Source organism: Ambystoma mexicanum, chromosome 6q, assembly GCF_040938575.1.
Source record: "Ambystoma mexicanum isolate Mex_15411 chromosome 6q, UKY_AmexF1_1, whole genome shotgun sequence".
In the NCBI taxonomy this organism is placed as follows: domain Eukaryota; kingdom Metazoa; phylum Chordata; class Amphibia; order Caudata; family Ambystomatidae; genus Ambystoma; species Ambystoma mexicanum.
The window spans coordinates 711,641,397-711,659,131 of record NC_090937.1 but is presented as its reverse complement, the minus strand read 5'-3'; the positions used below and the strand labels follow the sequence as shown (position 1 = coordinate 711,659,131).

At 42.6% G+C, this 17,735-nt stretch overlaps 1 long non-coding RNA gene across 2 annotated transcripts in view; it reads left to right on the top strand.

Moving 5' to 3' along the window:
* Window positions 1-9,481, top strand: part of LOC138516241 (uncharacterized) — a 277,955-nt gene extending 268,474 nt beyond the window's left edge. For both annotated transcript variants that reach the window (XR_011282254.1, XR_011282253.1), the window contains one exon: window positions 5,176-9,481. This is a non-coding gene — a long non-coding RNA (uncharacterized lncRNA). The remainder of the gene's footprint in view (window positions 1-5,175) is intronic.
* The last annotated feature ends 8,254 nt before the right edge of the window (window positions 9,482-17,735 follow it).

Genomic DNA, 17,735 nt, shown 5'->3' with positions numbered 1-17,735 from the left:
AAACTGTTAACATAAGCGAGGTCTGCAGACTGATGCATGTTTTCAGTTCATTCTCTGTAGTGAAAATGTTGCCACAGATTTACATTTCCAATGATTCTGAGGGTAGTTTAGCATTGTTTGTGTCCTAATGTTTTGCAAATAGGTTGACCTTTCACTGGTGTTTACTGTAGGAGGTGTCCAAAAACAATAACATGTTTTCCTCCAAACAGATCTTCATAGTTAATTTGTAGGACTTCTTACATTTTGTGATTAATTAAAGCCAACATGCTTACTTCATCTAACAGGAGCACTTCTATTTGTTTTAGAATTCTGCATACTTCAGTAGCAGCTTCTGCTGATAGTTTGTAGTATTCTAATTTGTTTTGGTGTTCTACGGGGAGGAGCAGTAGTCGGTGTTAAGTTACACTTCCTATGTTGTAGGCAGCTAAACCTGTGGGGGCTGTTAGTACAGCAGAACGGTTGATGTTTGTTAAGTTTTGTAGAAAGGTGCTGATTATTTTAATTAAGAATGTTTTACCAGAACCAGCTTCACCACTTACATGCAGGAGCAGAGGTTAATCATTTTTACAGCTACACGTTTTAGTTTCATGTTTAAAACCATTTTCAATTTCTTGAGTGACTTTTAATGGTGAGTTGTTCATCATTTTGCTGTGATCCGAGCACTGACAAAACTTCTTCAGATTGTTTATATTGATAGATGTTATTTTCTACCTCAGTCATGGCTATCTTTGCTTCATTTAGAATGAGTGATTCTCCAAGTGGTTCTTGTTTTCCTGTAAAGGAAGCCTGACTGCCCTCTGGAAAGTCTTTGTCTAGTTGACCTTCAATGTCTTCCTCTTGTTGGTGTTCATTGTCCAACATTTGTTTTTATTGTTTGAAATTGTCATTTGTTATACTGCTTTCATTTGCTTTGAATGCAGCTTCAAATGAGTCATAGTCACCTAATACTTATTTTTCTTTTCTCCAAGGTTTAGATCGTTGGAGTATGGCCATGTAATACCATTCTCTATGTTGTGGAGATTTAAATTATAACTTTATATGATTAATTAGACTAGGCTTGGTGAGTTTCACTAGTTGAGACTAAATATTTGCCAGTTGGCTCATTTGGTGTAACATTGTTTTTGTATGTGTAGTTTTGGGCAATGTCGTACAGACACATGTTTTCCAAAGCAGTACTTCTGTTTGGGTAGTATGTGTCAATTACAATATTTTTATTAATGTCCTGGCTGTTGGGATCATTTGTGGCTAGGTTTTCTATCTCTCGGTAGGAGGTTAGTACTTTTTTTCTGGATGAAGCTGGTCCAAGGTTCAGCCAGACAATGTGTTCAGATTTGTCATATAAGGATGTACCTGTTGAAACGGTCTGCAGCTTCATAGCACCTGTATTCTCTAGGGAAGAGTATTTTGTATACTGAAGCTGTAAAATATTTATGATAGTGTTTCGTCAGATGATATGTCATCCCAGAGGTCTTTTAGCTCTGTTTTCTCATCTTTCGTGAGATAGGTTGTGACATATCGTGCAACTGCAGTGGAATTGTGTGCAATGTATTGTATGTCTATGTTTGTATTCCACACGAGGGCAACGATTTCATTGTATTCGTTGATGTGCTTGGATGCTTCATCTCTTTCAATGTTGCATGTATTTTAGGGGATTTGCCTTTTACGTTGTGTCTAACAGAAGACATCAAACTATTTACTTGTCCTTTTTTGCAAACTGGTCTAGGGAAGCCAAAGTGACATTTGGTGTAGTATTTGCCTTCATTTTTATATCTATGTCGGCAGTATATGCCACACTGCCAGTCCTGTCATGGGAAGAAGTGTGCCATTCAGTTGGGAGATTCAGGCTACAACACTCAAGTTATGTCTGTGTCAGTCGCTCTGAATTCTGAGTCGACAGGCCAAGCAGCAGACAAGGCTGGTGAAACTACAGGCTGGAAGTCAAAGCACTCTGCTAAATCCAAGTTGAATGTAAAAAAAAACAAAGAACATGAAGACCGGGACCCAAGATAATCGCAGGGGCTCTCGAAAAAATTCTTGAGTTCGATTTAGCTGCTCACCAACAGAAAAGGGAGCAAAGGAGTGTAGAACATGGAATCCCAGCTTTTGCCAAAGCGCAAAGGCAGAAGGCAGTGCACCCTCCAAAGAAAGCATTGGCGCCAGGTAAAGCTTTAAGCGGTGATGATAAGGGAGCACTGAATCTGTCCAATAGATATGGGATAAAAGCACTCTTACAGAAGAGCAATCAGGAAATCCAGCAAAAAAAGAGGGCTTGGTCAAACCAGGAATTGTCTCTGGAGGTACAGCCCGACTCATTGAGGGTAAAGGGCTGCCTAGTGTCCTGGAATCAGAGCAAGCCAACATTCAAAACCAAGGAAAACACAGAGAGTGAGGTGCCTGACAGTACTCATGAGGGAACTAGGAGGGCAGATGCACCCTCTAAAAAGTGGGGTCCTGCTGCTCAGAGACCGGGTAGTTGGCCCATCATTTCCACTCAACAGGTGTTGTATCTTAACCCTATTGGCATCAAGTCCTGCCTTAAAACATATCTCCTCGGTACACATTGATTTTGTTCATCTCTTTGACCACCGGCAATTGGGTAAATGTGCAGTCTTTTTTCACTCACACTTGATCAAAAAGTTGGTAAGCGACTGCCAAGAAGAATTGCTGCTAAATGGTTTTTAACCCTATTGCCATAAAGGAAACAAAGAAACCACATCACCAAGAGGAAGGGAAATGTTGACCATACAATGCCACTTTGATCATGCTCAGCTGAGGCAGGGCTGGCAGAATGAAGGCACAGCAGGTCTCTTTTTCTGGCCAGCTGGGGCTTCAGCCAAACAAATTTGATGGGGGACGCAGACTGCAGGATGCCCCAACTTGGTCTAAGGCATTTAGTTCTGCAACAATTTATCTAAATATTAACAAAGAATATAGAACATGTTAGGCTTCAAGAGCTGAAAATAATTCCAACTAAATGGAGTGATCGTTCGCTGTTGAGGCTTAGGGACACTATGCTTCCCAAACTGGAGGTAATTGATTCCATGGGGGACACAAATATTCTAGTTGGCGGTGAAGGGGGAAGATTTATCCAGTGATGTTCCAATGTGGGACTAGTAAATAAAAAGCTGGCTGCAGGGTGCAGGGTGTGTGCCCGCTTCATTCTCGAACCTGCTAAAGAAATCAGGTTGGTGAAAAATATGGGCTGTCAGCTCGCTAAAACAAAAATACAGGACATGGAGCAAACACCCGAGGATACAGAATTATGTTCATAATAATCAGGTCAAAATTGTTAAAGTGGTTAAAAACGATACCTGTGGAATTTGGTGGATATTAAACCAAAAGAATAGATTCCAAACAGGGCTGCAGACATTGGGGGTGGTGGAGGAAGATTGGGTACACTTCTTCCAGGCAAAGTTCAGTGAACATCCCTTGCAAGAACTGGAGAGGTCCATAGAGGAGGTACAGTTTCAGGTGTGGGATGTCAAGTTCAAGAAGGATGACCTAAAATTAATTTTTATGAATTTAAATAATTCCAGGGCCAGCGGCCCAGATGGAGTAACAAACCAAGTGCTGACAAACAATCCACAGCTATGGGCCTATATACTGGTGAACTTATTTAGGCAGCTAACTCAAAAAGGGGAGTTCCCAGATTCATAGAACAACACTATGCTGATCCCCATCTCTAAAAAAGGTGACCGAGGGTCCCCTGGAAGCTATAGGCCCATTGCTCTATTGGATACCAATTCTAAGCTATTCACGACAATGGTTCTCAGGGAATTGAGAACTTGGTCAGAGAAGACCAATCGTGTACTCCCTCTCCAAAAAGGCTTTAGAATAGGGCTGGGTTCCCTGCAAAGTGGTATGATTTTTAACGCCTGGCTCTCAGAGGTTGGGGACGCTATGCATACATATTTGTATGTAGCTAGTGTCGACCTTCCAGCAGCCTTGGACAATGTTGATCTCAAATGCCTGTGGAAGAAATGATCAGACTGGGGAATCGACCAGGGCTTGTTGGCAATGATCCAGATGTTGTACTCCGGTAGCAAGACCAAAATTAGGCTTAATCATATGGAGGATCTCTGCAGAGATGTCAAGGTCACAAAAGGGGTTAGTCAAGGCTGCATAGTGGCACCGACCCTGTTTAACCTGTATATGGCTGACCTATGGAAGGAAGCATTGTCTTGGGGTGGCTATGCTCCAAAATTGGGTGATTTGCGGGTAGGCTGTATAGCTTGGAAAATATTTGCAGAACAACCCCCTGAAGGTGCATCCAACCAAATCCCTGGTAATGACATGCAGCAGAAGGAAGAAGCTGTAGTGAGGTGCGGGCATGATTTCCCGTTGCAACGAGGCAGCTGATATAGAAGGGAAAAGAGCAGCATATTTCCCAAATGTATCTGATATTGCAATTGCGCCCAACAAAAATACACGAGCATGCATAACATGGTGATGAAGGAGGCTTTAATACACTGCCCATAGCGCTAACTATCAAATTACAGGGGAGGGCACCGCCAGAAGAGCAGCAGTTATGGAAAAAGAGGGGGTGCTCATTGTCCCCCACAGAGGCAACGCGGCATCAGGACAGCACCGGGAAACCTATTATGCCCCTAGAGAATGTCTTGCAGTACTGATCTCGGAAGAGTGGTTCATCCCCAATTTGAATGAGCATGTTTCAGATGTTGGTACCAACTGTTTAATATGTCAAAAATGCACGGCTGGTCATACTTTACAAATGGTGAAAGGAGTAATATCCCATTTCAGCATTTCCATGTAAACTCCACATTTGTAATGGCTACAAGTATATCATAGTAGTAGTATGTCCCTTTTCGCACTGGGTCGAAGCAGGTCATGCACACATGCAGATGCAACATATGCTGCAAATGTCCTCATTCAAGAGGTATTTCCAAGATGGGTAGTGTGAGCACCTCAATGGCCTCTTAAAAGAATGAATTGCCAAAATAAAAGAGACTTTGAAAAAGAGATTGTTGCAGTGCCTTCCCCTAGCTTTATTTGCCTTACGTCACACGCCAGACTCTAACCATCACCTGACTCCACTCCATTGCTGCTCCCACACGGGCTCACGCTAATGCTGAAAACTGTGCTACTGTGTTAGGGAAAGAAATGCTTGTTTATTTGACAGCTATGACAAAATTTCTTAAATGTATTTTTCAACAGGTGCAGATACAGTAGGGGGTTAGAAGAACACAGATGAAAATGATGAAAATACTGACCCGGACAATTTGTTAAACCCTCTTCTGTTATAGCCAGATGATAGGGTGCTGTTCTGATTTTTGTTCGGAAGTGGCACACACCCTGTTTCAAAACACCTTACATTGTAGAAGCTGTCACTCCATCTGCAGTCAAGGTTGAAGGAAGAAGAGCGTGGATCCATCTCAGGGGCATCAAACTATATAGAGATGAGACCCCCCTGTCTGCAACTACTAAACCCAAAGGTGAAAAAGAAGTTTGACGACCTTAGATGCGACTGATGACCAGAGCCAATCAACAGCAAGAATATGAAACATGTATCTGAGGTCCCAAAAGGAGAACATTTTTCATCTAACATTCTTCAAAACTGCGTTTTCCATTCCAAAAGGAGTATCAAATATCCCCTTTTGTAATTTTGTTTTCTTTGGTCGTTTCATTTCTCTGGAAAACATATTCTTTTTAGGAGCTTGTAACACTGATTCAACAGTTCTATTGTTTGAAACTAAAGGCATATATTGTTTTAGAAAACATTTCTCTTGCACGCTTAACTAAAGATTCTTCTTGTAAACACTTATAGCTTTAACAAAAAGGGCGAGGCCTTTCTATTTTCTGTGGTAGAAAAATGTGCTTATTAAATGAGGTTAGATATTCTCTCTTAGCTCCCATGGGGATTCTACGTCTAATTATCTGCAAAAGGTAGACACAGTAGCTATCATGATCATAGCAACATTGTTTACATGTTCTGGTCTTTATTTTATTATTTCTTTTGCATTAAGAGAACTGGTCATTAATACCATGGGTAGACCAGTAAACATAAACATAACTACTGTGGCAATGACAAATGAAATGACACTAGAAACATTCCCTCAAGTGTGTACACACATTAAAAGATTGAAAAGAAGTGTGCATGGTGATGCAAGACAATTGAGCAAGTATATTGATGATTCTGTCCATGTTACCAACAACCTGTGGTACAAGCACATGAGCAAAGTGGGGAGAGATATGTCAGATGAGAGTTGTTTGTGTGTCCCCTCATCCGCTTAGTCATTTGTGCCTCCAGAATGTTCATAGCAACAGTAGTACCCGCGAACACAGCACATTGCCTAGCACAGCTTGCACTATGTATGACCCGAGGACAGTTACAAGGTCATACAGCTTCCATAAAGTGGGTAACATAGCAGATTCTCCATGGGAGGATAATGTTATTAAGCAAAGGAACATGATGGTCAGTGCTAAAGCACAACACAAGGTGATGAAATACATACCAGCAGGCATGAGTGGGAGAGGGATTACAGTAGAAGATCACAAACTGCTGAAGTGTAACAATGCACATGGGAAACAAATACCTGGGTGCTGGAATAGAGGCCAGTTACAAATAAAAGGAAGTGTACTTACTGCTTAAGGATGTGTTAAAGGATTGATAGGGTGCAAAGCTCAAGCACTCCTAGGACAGCCTAAGTAGGTGGTTCAGCATGAAAACAACATGTGTCTTATGGAATGGTCTGAATGTATATGAAATGGCTCACCTCGGTAGAAGATGGAGGGACCAGTGCTGATAAGACCACTAAAAAACACAACACTAGCTTCCATAATTGAGGGCACAGTCAAGGTGGAAATGAATACAAGGTGTGGGTGCATTTTTGATGTACCAGGCATGAAAATAGGTACAGCAGTGATAATCGACCACTATAAGGCGTGTGGTTCAAAGGCATACATGCAGCCTCCTCCAAATTGGTGAGTCATCTGCTCCCTGGTGGTAATAAGTGCAGGCCATTGTGAATGCCAAATGGTTGCAAATAACCCGATAGGAACTGTTGAAGACCATAACTACAACTGTTAAAGGCTGCAATGCCATAAGGGAAGAGCTGAGAGCAATAACGCTCATGACCCTCCAAAACCGATATATCCTCGATCTGATAATGGCCATGGAGGGGGACATGTGTGTGCAAAAATTGACCCTTCTTGCTGCACATATAAGACTGCCCACAATGAGGAAAATAGGATCCTCACAGAGACCATAGCCACCTTGACAGAACGGCATACAAAATGGGGGAGCAGGTGGAAGACATTGCAGATGATGACTGATTTACCTACCTGCTCTCATGGCTACCCACCTGGTTGGCTAACACATTTAAAATACTAGTGGCCATACTGGTACTGCTACAACTAGCTTTCGGTGTTCTAAGAAAAGGAATAAGCCAATGCAAAAAGACTACCAAAAAGGCAGTAGGATTGAAAATAGTGATAAATCTTGATACTAACGTGCATGAGTATACAAAAACGGATGACTTCCCCTGTGCTCAAAAACTGGAAATCCGTATTGCACCTCCAGGGTCAAAATGTACCTATACTCAGGACCCTCATAATTACACTGAACACTGGGTGTATTGTGACTCAAATGGGGAGTGCTGCTACATGAGCTGGAATCCAGATGAATATGTGAGACGTGGAGGTAGCTTAAGGGGGGGTGGCTAAAATATGGATACCTAAAGTGCCATATCTGGGGGAGAGCAGAAGAATGAATGTGGTTGAGGACTCAACCAGAGGGGGGAATGTTAGAAGGAAGATGAATACATCACCCATATCTTCTGCACCTCCCCCAGGACAATACTGCACAAGTGAGAAACGTTACTCATTGAGACAACTGTACCGCCACTTTCCCAGGCAGGTACAGCAGGACAAGGTGACAAGTTAAGCTGAAGAGGGCAAACCCATTCAAGCTAACAATGTAACAGTAACAAGCAAATGCAGTAAACACAAAGCAAACATGCATTCCAAACTTAGAACACGTACACTAGGTAAAAGATACATTTATACATGAAGAATATTAACATAGCATCCACAAACATGAAAAACACTAACATCGTCGATGTATAAGGTGAATGCAACATGAATGACACATGATTATAGCACACTAAAATAGAAGCAAGAGTATAACCTGGGCAGCAATCTTCTTGCACTGCACTGGCTACCTGGACACCCTCTGATCTCGGGACCAGGTCCTCCCCCGCCATCATTTCACACCTGCACTGCCCACCTGGCAACCCCCACACTTGGGGACTGTCTCTGGACTGTCTCTGTATCCCTACAGTCCCCCTCCCAGCCCTGACACCTGATGTCCGCACTTACTCATGCACTTGCCACATGCTGGCAGCTACTTACTTATTGTTATCATCTTGCCACGTACTGCACTTTCCCTGCCCCCTTCCCACGCACTTGCACGATCTGAATGACACCTGGCGTAGTAGGATCATTGTCCGTCCTCCCTATGTTCCCCTCCCTTGCCTTGTCGCGCCTTGAAACACTTGTGTATAGGAACATTATAAATGCCATATCATATCATATCATATCTTCTAAATGGAAGCCACAGCATGCTTTTGAATGAGCAAAGGCCTCACATCCTGGGGAAAACTCAAAGAGCTGAATCCACAGAAGTACAGATCCATGCAGAGCTCAAACGTTAGCTGACAATTATTGCCAAGGTTAGAGTGAAAAAATTGAAGATTGGAATGGCGGAATGAAGCCACGACATAACATTTCTAAAACACAAGTATGATACTCCCAGATTAAGTAAAAGTTTATAAGAATACAACCAGTCTTTGTTAGCCAGGTGCAGTAATACAGCCAACCAAAGACTCCATGAAGGGTAACTCAAGGGTATCCCTGGTGGAAACATACAATACGACACACACATTGATATTAGCAAAAAACCTAATAAATAGAAGGTAATTCAGTTTCATACACAGTCTCCACGCAGGTGATTCAGAACTGGAAAACACTATTAATTAGAAGCCCACATAGATAGGACACCTGCAGTGGTAATGTTTAATTAAGCAAAGGACAGTCAATGGTCTTTGCTCCCCCACTCTGTGTCTGGATCAAATCTTGATGACCTGTCAAGTGTCCAAGGTTTGTTAGCAAGGAGCCAACCTATGAGAAGCCACCCATCCAATAGTATGCCACCAAACCACTTGTTGTAGAAATTATGTATTTTTCACCTTATCAATATGAGGGTGGTTCTGGGTGCAGCCATCAGATATTCATAACCCAATGAAATGTTAACCCCTATGGAACCTATATGTAGGCAAACCCCGTTAACCTAGCCCCCTTCCCCATAGCTTTTGTAAACTGTGACTATGTTATGACATTATCAATGACAGGCTTGAAGTCCTTAAGCAATTGTTTTGTATTAACATGTTGAGAGGAACACAATTTAATATTTGTATGCTGTCCCGGCTTTGGGGTTTGACAATAAAGCTGGGTTTTTCCTTCACTTTGTCTACTCCACCTTTGAGTCTGGTTTGGACTACTCTGATTCCTCCTGGTCTATTTGGGACTCCTGGGGCCACCTTAAACCTCAGGATAACTCTCTTCTCCGCCTCTGTTCTCTGCAGACTCCTCTCTATTACTTTAGTACAATCTCAACCTTGGATGTTCCTTCCAACACCCTTTCTCTTTTTCTCTGTGCATTCTGGGTGGGTATTCTCTTCCCCATCCTCTCTCTGAATCTGTTAACCTCCCTTGCTGATGTTCTCTCATTTATGTTCTCTCTTTTCTCTCTCTAGGGTTGCTAGAAACCTCTTCATTGTCTTGACTGCCAACCTCCCCGTTCTGTCTCCATCCCTACTTCCTGATGTTCTTGCTCTCTTTCACCGCAGTATCTTCCTCTTTATATCTCTTTTCAACTTTGTTCTTGTGTCTTCTGCATTGCTCTCTAATGGTCTATTTCTCTTCCTCCTGATCTTCTGTAGCCTCCTCCTTACATTGTTTTTGCAGCCTCTTCATCGTGCCTCTTTTCTTCCTCCTTCCTGAGGTTTCTACCTCTACTTCTCTTCTGCTCTCCTCCCGCCTCCAGTCTGATTTCTCTACAACTCTCCTACAAGCTTCTCTGACCTCCCCAGCTTCTCTCCACCTCCTCTCCTCTCTTTCCAAACACCTTCCACCTCCTCATCTTTGCATATTCTATCGCCCCTTCCTCTGTTTGCTATCTCCTCCTTGCCTCAGTCTCCTCTCTTCTCTGTTCGGCCTACACTCACTCCCTTCTCCATGTGTCTGCCTATTTTGTCTTTCTCTCTTCTGCTTCCACTCACTCCCATCTCATGACCTCCAGCCACCTCCATCTGTCTCTCTTCCATCATCCATCCCTGTCTCTTCTTTCGCTATCTGTATCCAACCACTACAACCCTCTCGACAACTTACACCACTGCTTATGCCAGACTGCACACAATTCTTTAGGCAGCCTAGCTGGGAGTAAGTACACCTGTGGGCACTTACCAGGACTTTGGCAGGATTGGGGCAGCAGGGCAGCAGGGCAGCTCTTTTGGGTTGTCCTAATTGAACTTGCTTTTACTGCGGTGTGAAGTGAGGTGGACTGAGCCAATTTTAGACTTGGTCAATACCTTGGATGGGACGCGCAAGTTCAGGTCATCGCTAAGCAGACTGCCCTTGTGCACTCTCTCACTAGACAACAGTGGCCACACCAGCCTCAGACCCGAAGCTCTTGGAACACTGCCACTGCATTCATAATTTTCAGTAAGCCTTCCAAATCCTTCTCTCCTCCTAGGCTGTCGCAGAGGGGGTTGCCCATGTGCCTCCTCTGAGCCCAGCAGCACACAGCAGGTGGTGACACCCAGTCACCACCACCACTTCCTCCCCAGCAGCCCTCCCTCCGACCCCGGAACGACCACACAATTCCCCAACACCAGGCACAGGCAGGAAGCCTTCTTACAGCCAATGTCTCTACATGCATTAGTGGTCATCATAGCATGCCAGAGTGCTGAGCTTGGGGAACTTTCTGAGCCTTTGTGCTCTTCTCCCAGTGAGAAAAATGTCCACATGTTCAGTGGCAAACTACACCATCAAGTGCCCCTGTTTCAGTTTGTGATATTCCCTGAGTGTTCCTGAGAGGTCGGTGGTGGTGCCATTTCTACTGTTGTGGCTTGATGGGAATTGCGCCATATGTAGTGCTGCTCATTCATGAAGCTGTTTTCTTGTGATCTACGTCAGGTGAAGGGGATTCTTGGACCAATAAGGGCACTTAGGTTCATTGCCTTACACATTTGGGTCACATTAGGTTGCAGCGATGGAACATTGTCAAAATGACCGTTTTCGTGTCCATCACGTTCTCTGTCTTTATGAATTATTTTTTTGTTTGCTCGATTTTCCTTGTATTCACTGCTGCTTAGTCCATCACAACAAACTGATTTCAACACTCAATTTACTCCTGTCTATTCGAAGAAATGTAAAACCCAGAGGGACGTTACCAACAAACTACCTATTTATATCCTCACCGGAGGTCACACACCTGGGTCTCACACCAAAACCATGTATTTTAAACCATCAATCTTTTAGCAAATATAAAGAGATGGAAGGCTCAATTTTAACAAAAATGGTTCATCAATTTCTTATATTTTCTAATAAAACAGACCGTATGGTCACATTTACAAAACGCATTATACATAAAAACACAAATAAAAGAGACAAATAATCTGTAAATTCAAACTTGTGTTGTGTTCACACAATACTTGGTAATCAACAATAGTGGTGTTAGTAGCACAATGGGTGACTTCAAAATTAGCCTGATCTTGTTTAGCTAAAACGTCCCCACTGTCTTTGTGTCGACGTGCACAAATACGTTTCCAGCCTTAATGTTTTTATCCCATAGCGACTTCTCCTTATTTTCTTAATTAGTCGTGTCTATAAGGCTCAGGACACAATATTCACAAGTACAAAATGTCACATAATCAAATGTGCAATGTCTCTGGGTATCTAAAAACACAAAACACACTAGTTTACTGAATAGAACAAATATAATAACAATGAACTATTTTTGTTAAAATTGAGCCTTCCATCTCTTTATATTTGCTAAAAGATTGATGGTTTAAAATACATGGTTTTGGTGTGAGACCCAGGTGTGTGACCTCCGGTGAGGATATAAATAGGTAGTTTGTTGGTAACTTCCCCCTTTCGTTCTCTCTGTACCTAGTCCTCTTCCAACAAGCCCCTAAAAAAAGAGGACTCATGCTGTAAAAGCGTGCTCACTGTTTTTGTATAAGAAATGTAAAACCCGTTTGGCTTCTCTATATCTGCTCTATTGCTGTTTCATAATCAACAGCTCATAACCAAAACAGCTGTGCGGTGGAATGGGGAGGATGCCGTGGGCTTCCAGTGTTGGCCAATTCCCTTCATAATATGAGGGTGGTTTACCCCAGAGAGATCCAGCATCAGACAACCTGAACGTAGATCATAGCCTAGAGCGTGCACCAGATGGCTAATTGGAAGCCATTACACAAGGGCAGTGGCAGCAGGCACCACTGCTCCCCAAGGAGAAATGACAGCCAATGTTCCTCGGGTCAGCTGATGGGAGGGAAAGGCTCAGAAAATACTCCGAAATGTACCAGCTGTGAAACAGCGCGCATCCCTACAGCCAAAAAAAACATCTCGGTATGGTTTACTGACGTTTGACCAGAATGTATGCCCTTTTGTCTGTAACTGAATTTGAGAGTAATACTAACTTGTGTTTAAAATGACCTTCTCAGGTATTGTTCATTTTTTTCCAGCTATTCAAATGGATTTTTTGGAAGTTGGGTATGTTTGGGGTCTGAAATTCCAGCGATGAAAAATGTAAACCTTCACAAAGGTTTAGAAAAACACAAAGGTTACGGGACTGCTGTATAAATAAGTATGTGTTTACACTGACCCCAAATTGAAGACTATGTTAAGTCACTATGTGGTAGCTGGTCTATTTATAGGATAAGCCCGGAGACCGAGTGCCTTTATTAGCTTGCAAAAATGCAGTTGACTTCAAATGTCGTTTGATTTTGTAATTCAAATTGTATTTTACTATGATACATAAATACACCACAGGTTGCTTCAAGGCACCAACAGTAGAGGTAGTTTTACCCCATAATATATATGACACACACTCTTATATCTCTGTTGTTGATTTTGTTTCTCGTCTTTATTCTATTTTCTGCACTTCCCTTTTTGTCATTTTTTCTTTGTATGTCACCTGTTTTCATTGCATTTTGTTTTTCCTTGCTTTTCTCTCATTCTATTTTTCTTTCTCTGTACAATCTTTCTTACTACATCACTTTTTCGTGCATTTAATTGTGATTACTGTTTTTGGGGAATTGTGTGTCTTTTCAATTCCTACTCTTCCCTTGTCTATTTTTGGAACTATGTTTCTTTCTTCATTCATTGTTCATATATTTTCCACCTTTGACTGACATGCTTATCTAGCACTGCTTTTTCTTCATTTAATTTCTTCATTCTTCTCTAGATCCTCTCTTTCTGTTCTGTTCTGCTTTTCACCTCTTCTTTGAATAGATCTCCTCATGTGCAAAGGACCCGATTTATCATTATTATTTTCTCCATGCATGGTTTAAATGCTCACGAAAATAGAAAAAATGAATTCAGTTTGTATCATGATCAGTTTGTAGAAAAGAAGGTTAATGCCTAAATGTACGGTGCATGGTCGAAGGAGAGGGCCGTTCCAAGATGGGAGCTGCCCATTCCAAATCCTGTCTGTGCAATACCAGGCCATGCATCCCTTCCCCAACCTATATTCAAGCTAAGAGGAGTACGTTCTGTGGTAGCAGCTATTACTTGCTGGCTGTCTCTGGGATTTATAGCGTCAAACACTTCATCCTTGGGCTTCGCCGGACTGCCTGTGTTGTTGCAGGACTTGTCAGGAGGATGTCAAGTTGTTCCTCCAGGACTCGTAGTTTGACCGGCACCACAACCAGGACTTCTGGATGGGAATCAGTTGCCTGACTCTTTCAAGGCTGACAGTTGTTATCATACCCCTCCCATCCCCACCCTCTGCCAATATGCAACTTCAACGAGTGGGGATTCAAAGTCTGCGGCTGTAACCTTAGGTCCCTCCATTACTGGTTGATCTTTATCTTTCCCATTATCAAGGTTCAGGTAAGTAGCTCTGACTTACGCCTACATTCTCCTCCCACCTCCATTTGTCCACCAATCTGCCTTTCTTCATTTGCTCTGCTCCCTTCCCTGCTTTTCCCTGAATCCTCTCCCCGTTCTCTCATTTCCTCCTCTCTGCCATTCTCTTTCTCTCTCTCTCCTTCAAACATTTTGCTCCATACTCTCTCTTCCTCCTATCTTCCTTTCTTCTGCCCTTTTTTCCCATTTCTGCCTACTTGCTGCTCCTACACACTCTATCTTGCCTCTCCTCCTCGTCCTCCCTCTCTCTCCTCTTCCTCTACTTTCTTTTTGGTCTGTTCATCCACCCCTCAACACTCTCTTCTCTTCCTCCTCCCAGTTCTCTTTTCTCCTCTCCTCCTCTTAACTCCTCCTCTCCAATCTTTTGCATCTCCTCTCCTGCTCCAATTCTCTGCTCGCTCTCCTCTCCTCCTCCACTTCTCTATTCTCTTTTCTTTCCTCCTACTCCAGGTCACTGTGCCACCCTCTTACTGCACCTGCGCTACACTCAGACTCGACTCTCACATTTTCCCTTTTATGTCTCTGCTGCTTTGGGCCCAAGTGGCGTACATGGTACGATCGTGTTCTGGTAATGGGTATGTGCATTGGCACCTTTGGCCTTCTAGACGTTATGGACTACAGGTATCATCAGCCCAAGTCACCATAGTCAATGGTGAGTGGTCTTTGGGAGTAATAATCCGAAACATTCTCAGAGCCGCTGGTTGCATACCACCTACAAGAAGTTTATGCTATTTTCTCAAATGGGTTTCTTCTCACAATTCCTTGCCTTCCTCACACTTTGTTTTGCTTTTCATTTTTCCTTTCTTTCTTTCATCCCTTGGGCAGAACTTAAATAGCTTGGTCACCTCTACCAACTAAGCACTTTTCAAACTTGGAATGATCCAATCAGTCTGAAGTACTCTAAAATGAATGCTCTTGTTAGCTTACACTGAAATTGGTCACTTAAACTTTAAAGAATATTCTGTACATCCCATTCCAAACCCTCCCCTCTCGTCAAAAGCCTGTGAGCATGGGAATCCCCATAGTAAGTGCATTCATATTAATATTTCAGAACTCCATTGCAACTTGGGGAATCTTCACGTATACATTTCAGCTGCAACGTTACCTTCTCGTCCCCTGTCTCTCAGCTCCCCAATTGGACTTGAATGAGCTAATCTCAGCCCGTTACCTGGCAACATCATGATTATGATGTCAGATGCTGTAGATGAATTGAGAGTTCAAAACAGAAAAGATGGTGGAGCCTGTCTGCACATACACTGGTCCGATAAAACCTCCTTTTCCGATCCGCAATAAACACCTTCCCTTGGTCCATCTCTAGATGCAAATTCACACTCAGTTCCAGTTCTCCCAATTACATCATTGTGTAGCATCGGACATACCAGGCCAATTCACATTCCAGAACACCAGGTACAAGTCAACAATACATTTTTTCATTGAACATGCGTGTGATTGGCATTTTGTACATGACTTTAGGATTGTGCAACGTCCTAGGAGCAATCATGACCCCCTGATACTGTCGGTATTTCAGTATCGTACAAATTACTTTAATCCCAGTCTGAACTTGATCAAATAAACCCTATGGGGAGGAGACCAATAAAATGGGCAAATGTTGACATGGACCAATACTCAGAAAATATAATCATTGCATATCTCGCATGCATAGAAACCTGTTTTACAAGCACAGAAGTAGATCCTGTGCAACTACAGGTATTCAATACTATACTTGAAACCTCCAGAATACATTTAACCACTGCCATTAGACCCCTTCAACATAAGCACAACCATTCTTCCTGGTACAACAAGGACAGCAGAAAGGTAAAAACCAGGCTTTTGGAGAGGATCAAAGCTGCAAATAGAGACAAAAACAGTCTGGGTAAGCTGAGACAGCTTTATAAAAGAACATTAAAAAAAGCCAAAGACCAGTGGAAGCAAAAGTTCTCGCAACGGCTAGAAAAGGCCACCAAAAATTCCAACAAAAGTGAATTCTGGAAGATCGTGTCACAGCGAAAAAGGCAATTTTCAGATGACCTCAATATATTCCCCATGGCTATAAACTGGGTTGAGTGCTTCCCCAAATTGTATAAACTTACTGGAGATGTTGGAAACCCAGTGTCATTAAGCACTTTTTATTGGAGTCCTTTTTTTTTTATTGACCGTCTATTTCAGTTTGAGGCAGAAGAAGTTAGTAATGCCTAGTTTCCTACCCCCTCCGTTAGAGCTCTGGGCCCAGACCAAGTGGTAATGGTTGTTCTATAAGCAGGACCATCTGGTCTGGGCACCGGTCACCGGTTTTCACAGAAATCCTTAATGCAATACTGGCTAATGACCGAATTCCACAAAACTGCAAAAGAATCAATAATAATACCTATTTTCAAAAAAAGGCAACAAACTCGATCTAAGCTGTTATCGTTCAATATCTTTGACTGATTCTACAGCAAAGTGGCTAGGCAGGGTGGTCTATAATGGACTGGGCACTAACTAACAACATTTTGTCTGAAGAACAATATGGGTTTAGGGTAGGAGTTGGCACAGACGAGCAGGTCCTCAACCTCAAGCTGATCTAAGATAGGTACGTGCAAGGCTATGGATGTCCTGTTTACTTGGGGTTCATGGGCCTGAGACATGCCTTTGACACTGTGAATAGGCATAGGTTGTGGAATTTATCATATCCTTTGGGCATGCCAGCACCCCTCTTAAAACTGATGATTGCCTTATATAACCATCTCAAGGCAGTGGTGAGACTGGATAGCATGGGTAAAGTCTCTCCTGTCTTCAGCGTGTCTTGTGGGGTTAGGCAAGGCTGCGTCTGGCACCAGTATCATGGAATCTTTATGTTAGCACATCAGCAGAAGAAAATTAAACGACGTCTCAAATGACACCAGGAATTGCGGGGAGAAACATTTCTGTCCTGTCTTATGCAGACAACGTCATTTTATTTGCACATACCTCTGTAGCCCTATAAAAACTCACCATAACAGACTATATGGATTGGAGAAACTTTTCGATAAAGTTTGACAAATCCATACTTATATGTGCAGGTCGTCTCAGCAGACATTACCGCACATTTTAGCATCTGGCCAAAAATTAGATCGGGTCTCCAAATTCACCTGCCTCGGGATAACATTCAATAGCGAAGGAAATTGGAATGACCACATCAATAATGCACTGTTATAACTAACACACGCCTGTGGTGCTATCAACAAGTTTGGATTAGAGATGGGAGGTCTGACCATCAACACTGCGCTTACTATCTATCAGGCCAGGCCCATAACAATATATGCGTATGGGGCTGAGATGTGGGGTCTATCTACAGCTTCATCAATCCAGGTTAAGGAAAATAAATTCCTGCAAAATCTATTGGGGGTTGCGAAAAGTTCCCCAATTCATTTTCTCCACCAAGGATTAGGGGTTGACTATCTAGCTGATCTAATGAGTCTAAAACCCTTAATATTCTGGATCAGGCTATGGTCACAGGCAAAACCCATTCAACGCATATTATTAAGGAATTACTGACCCTAGACATTGGCACGAAAATCCTTGTTTTAGTAACTTGATCAAAAAAT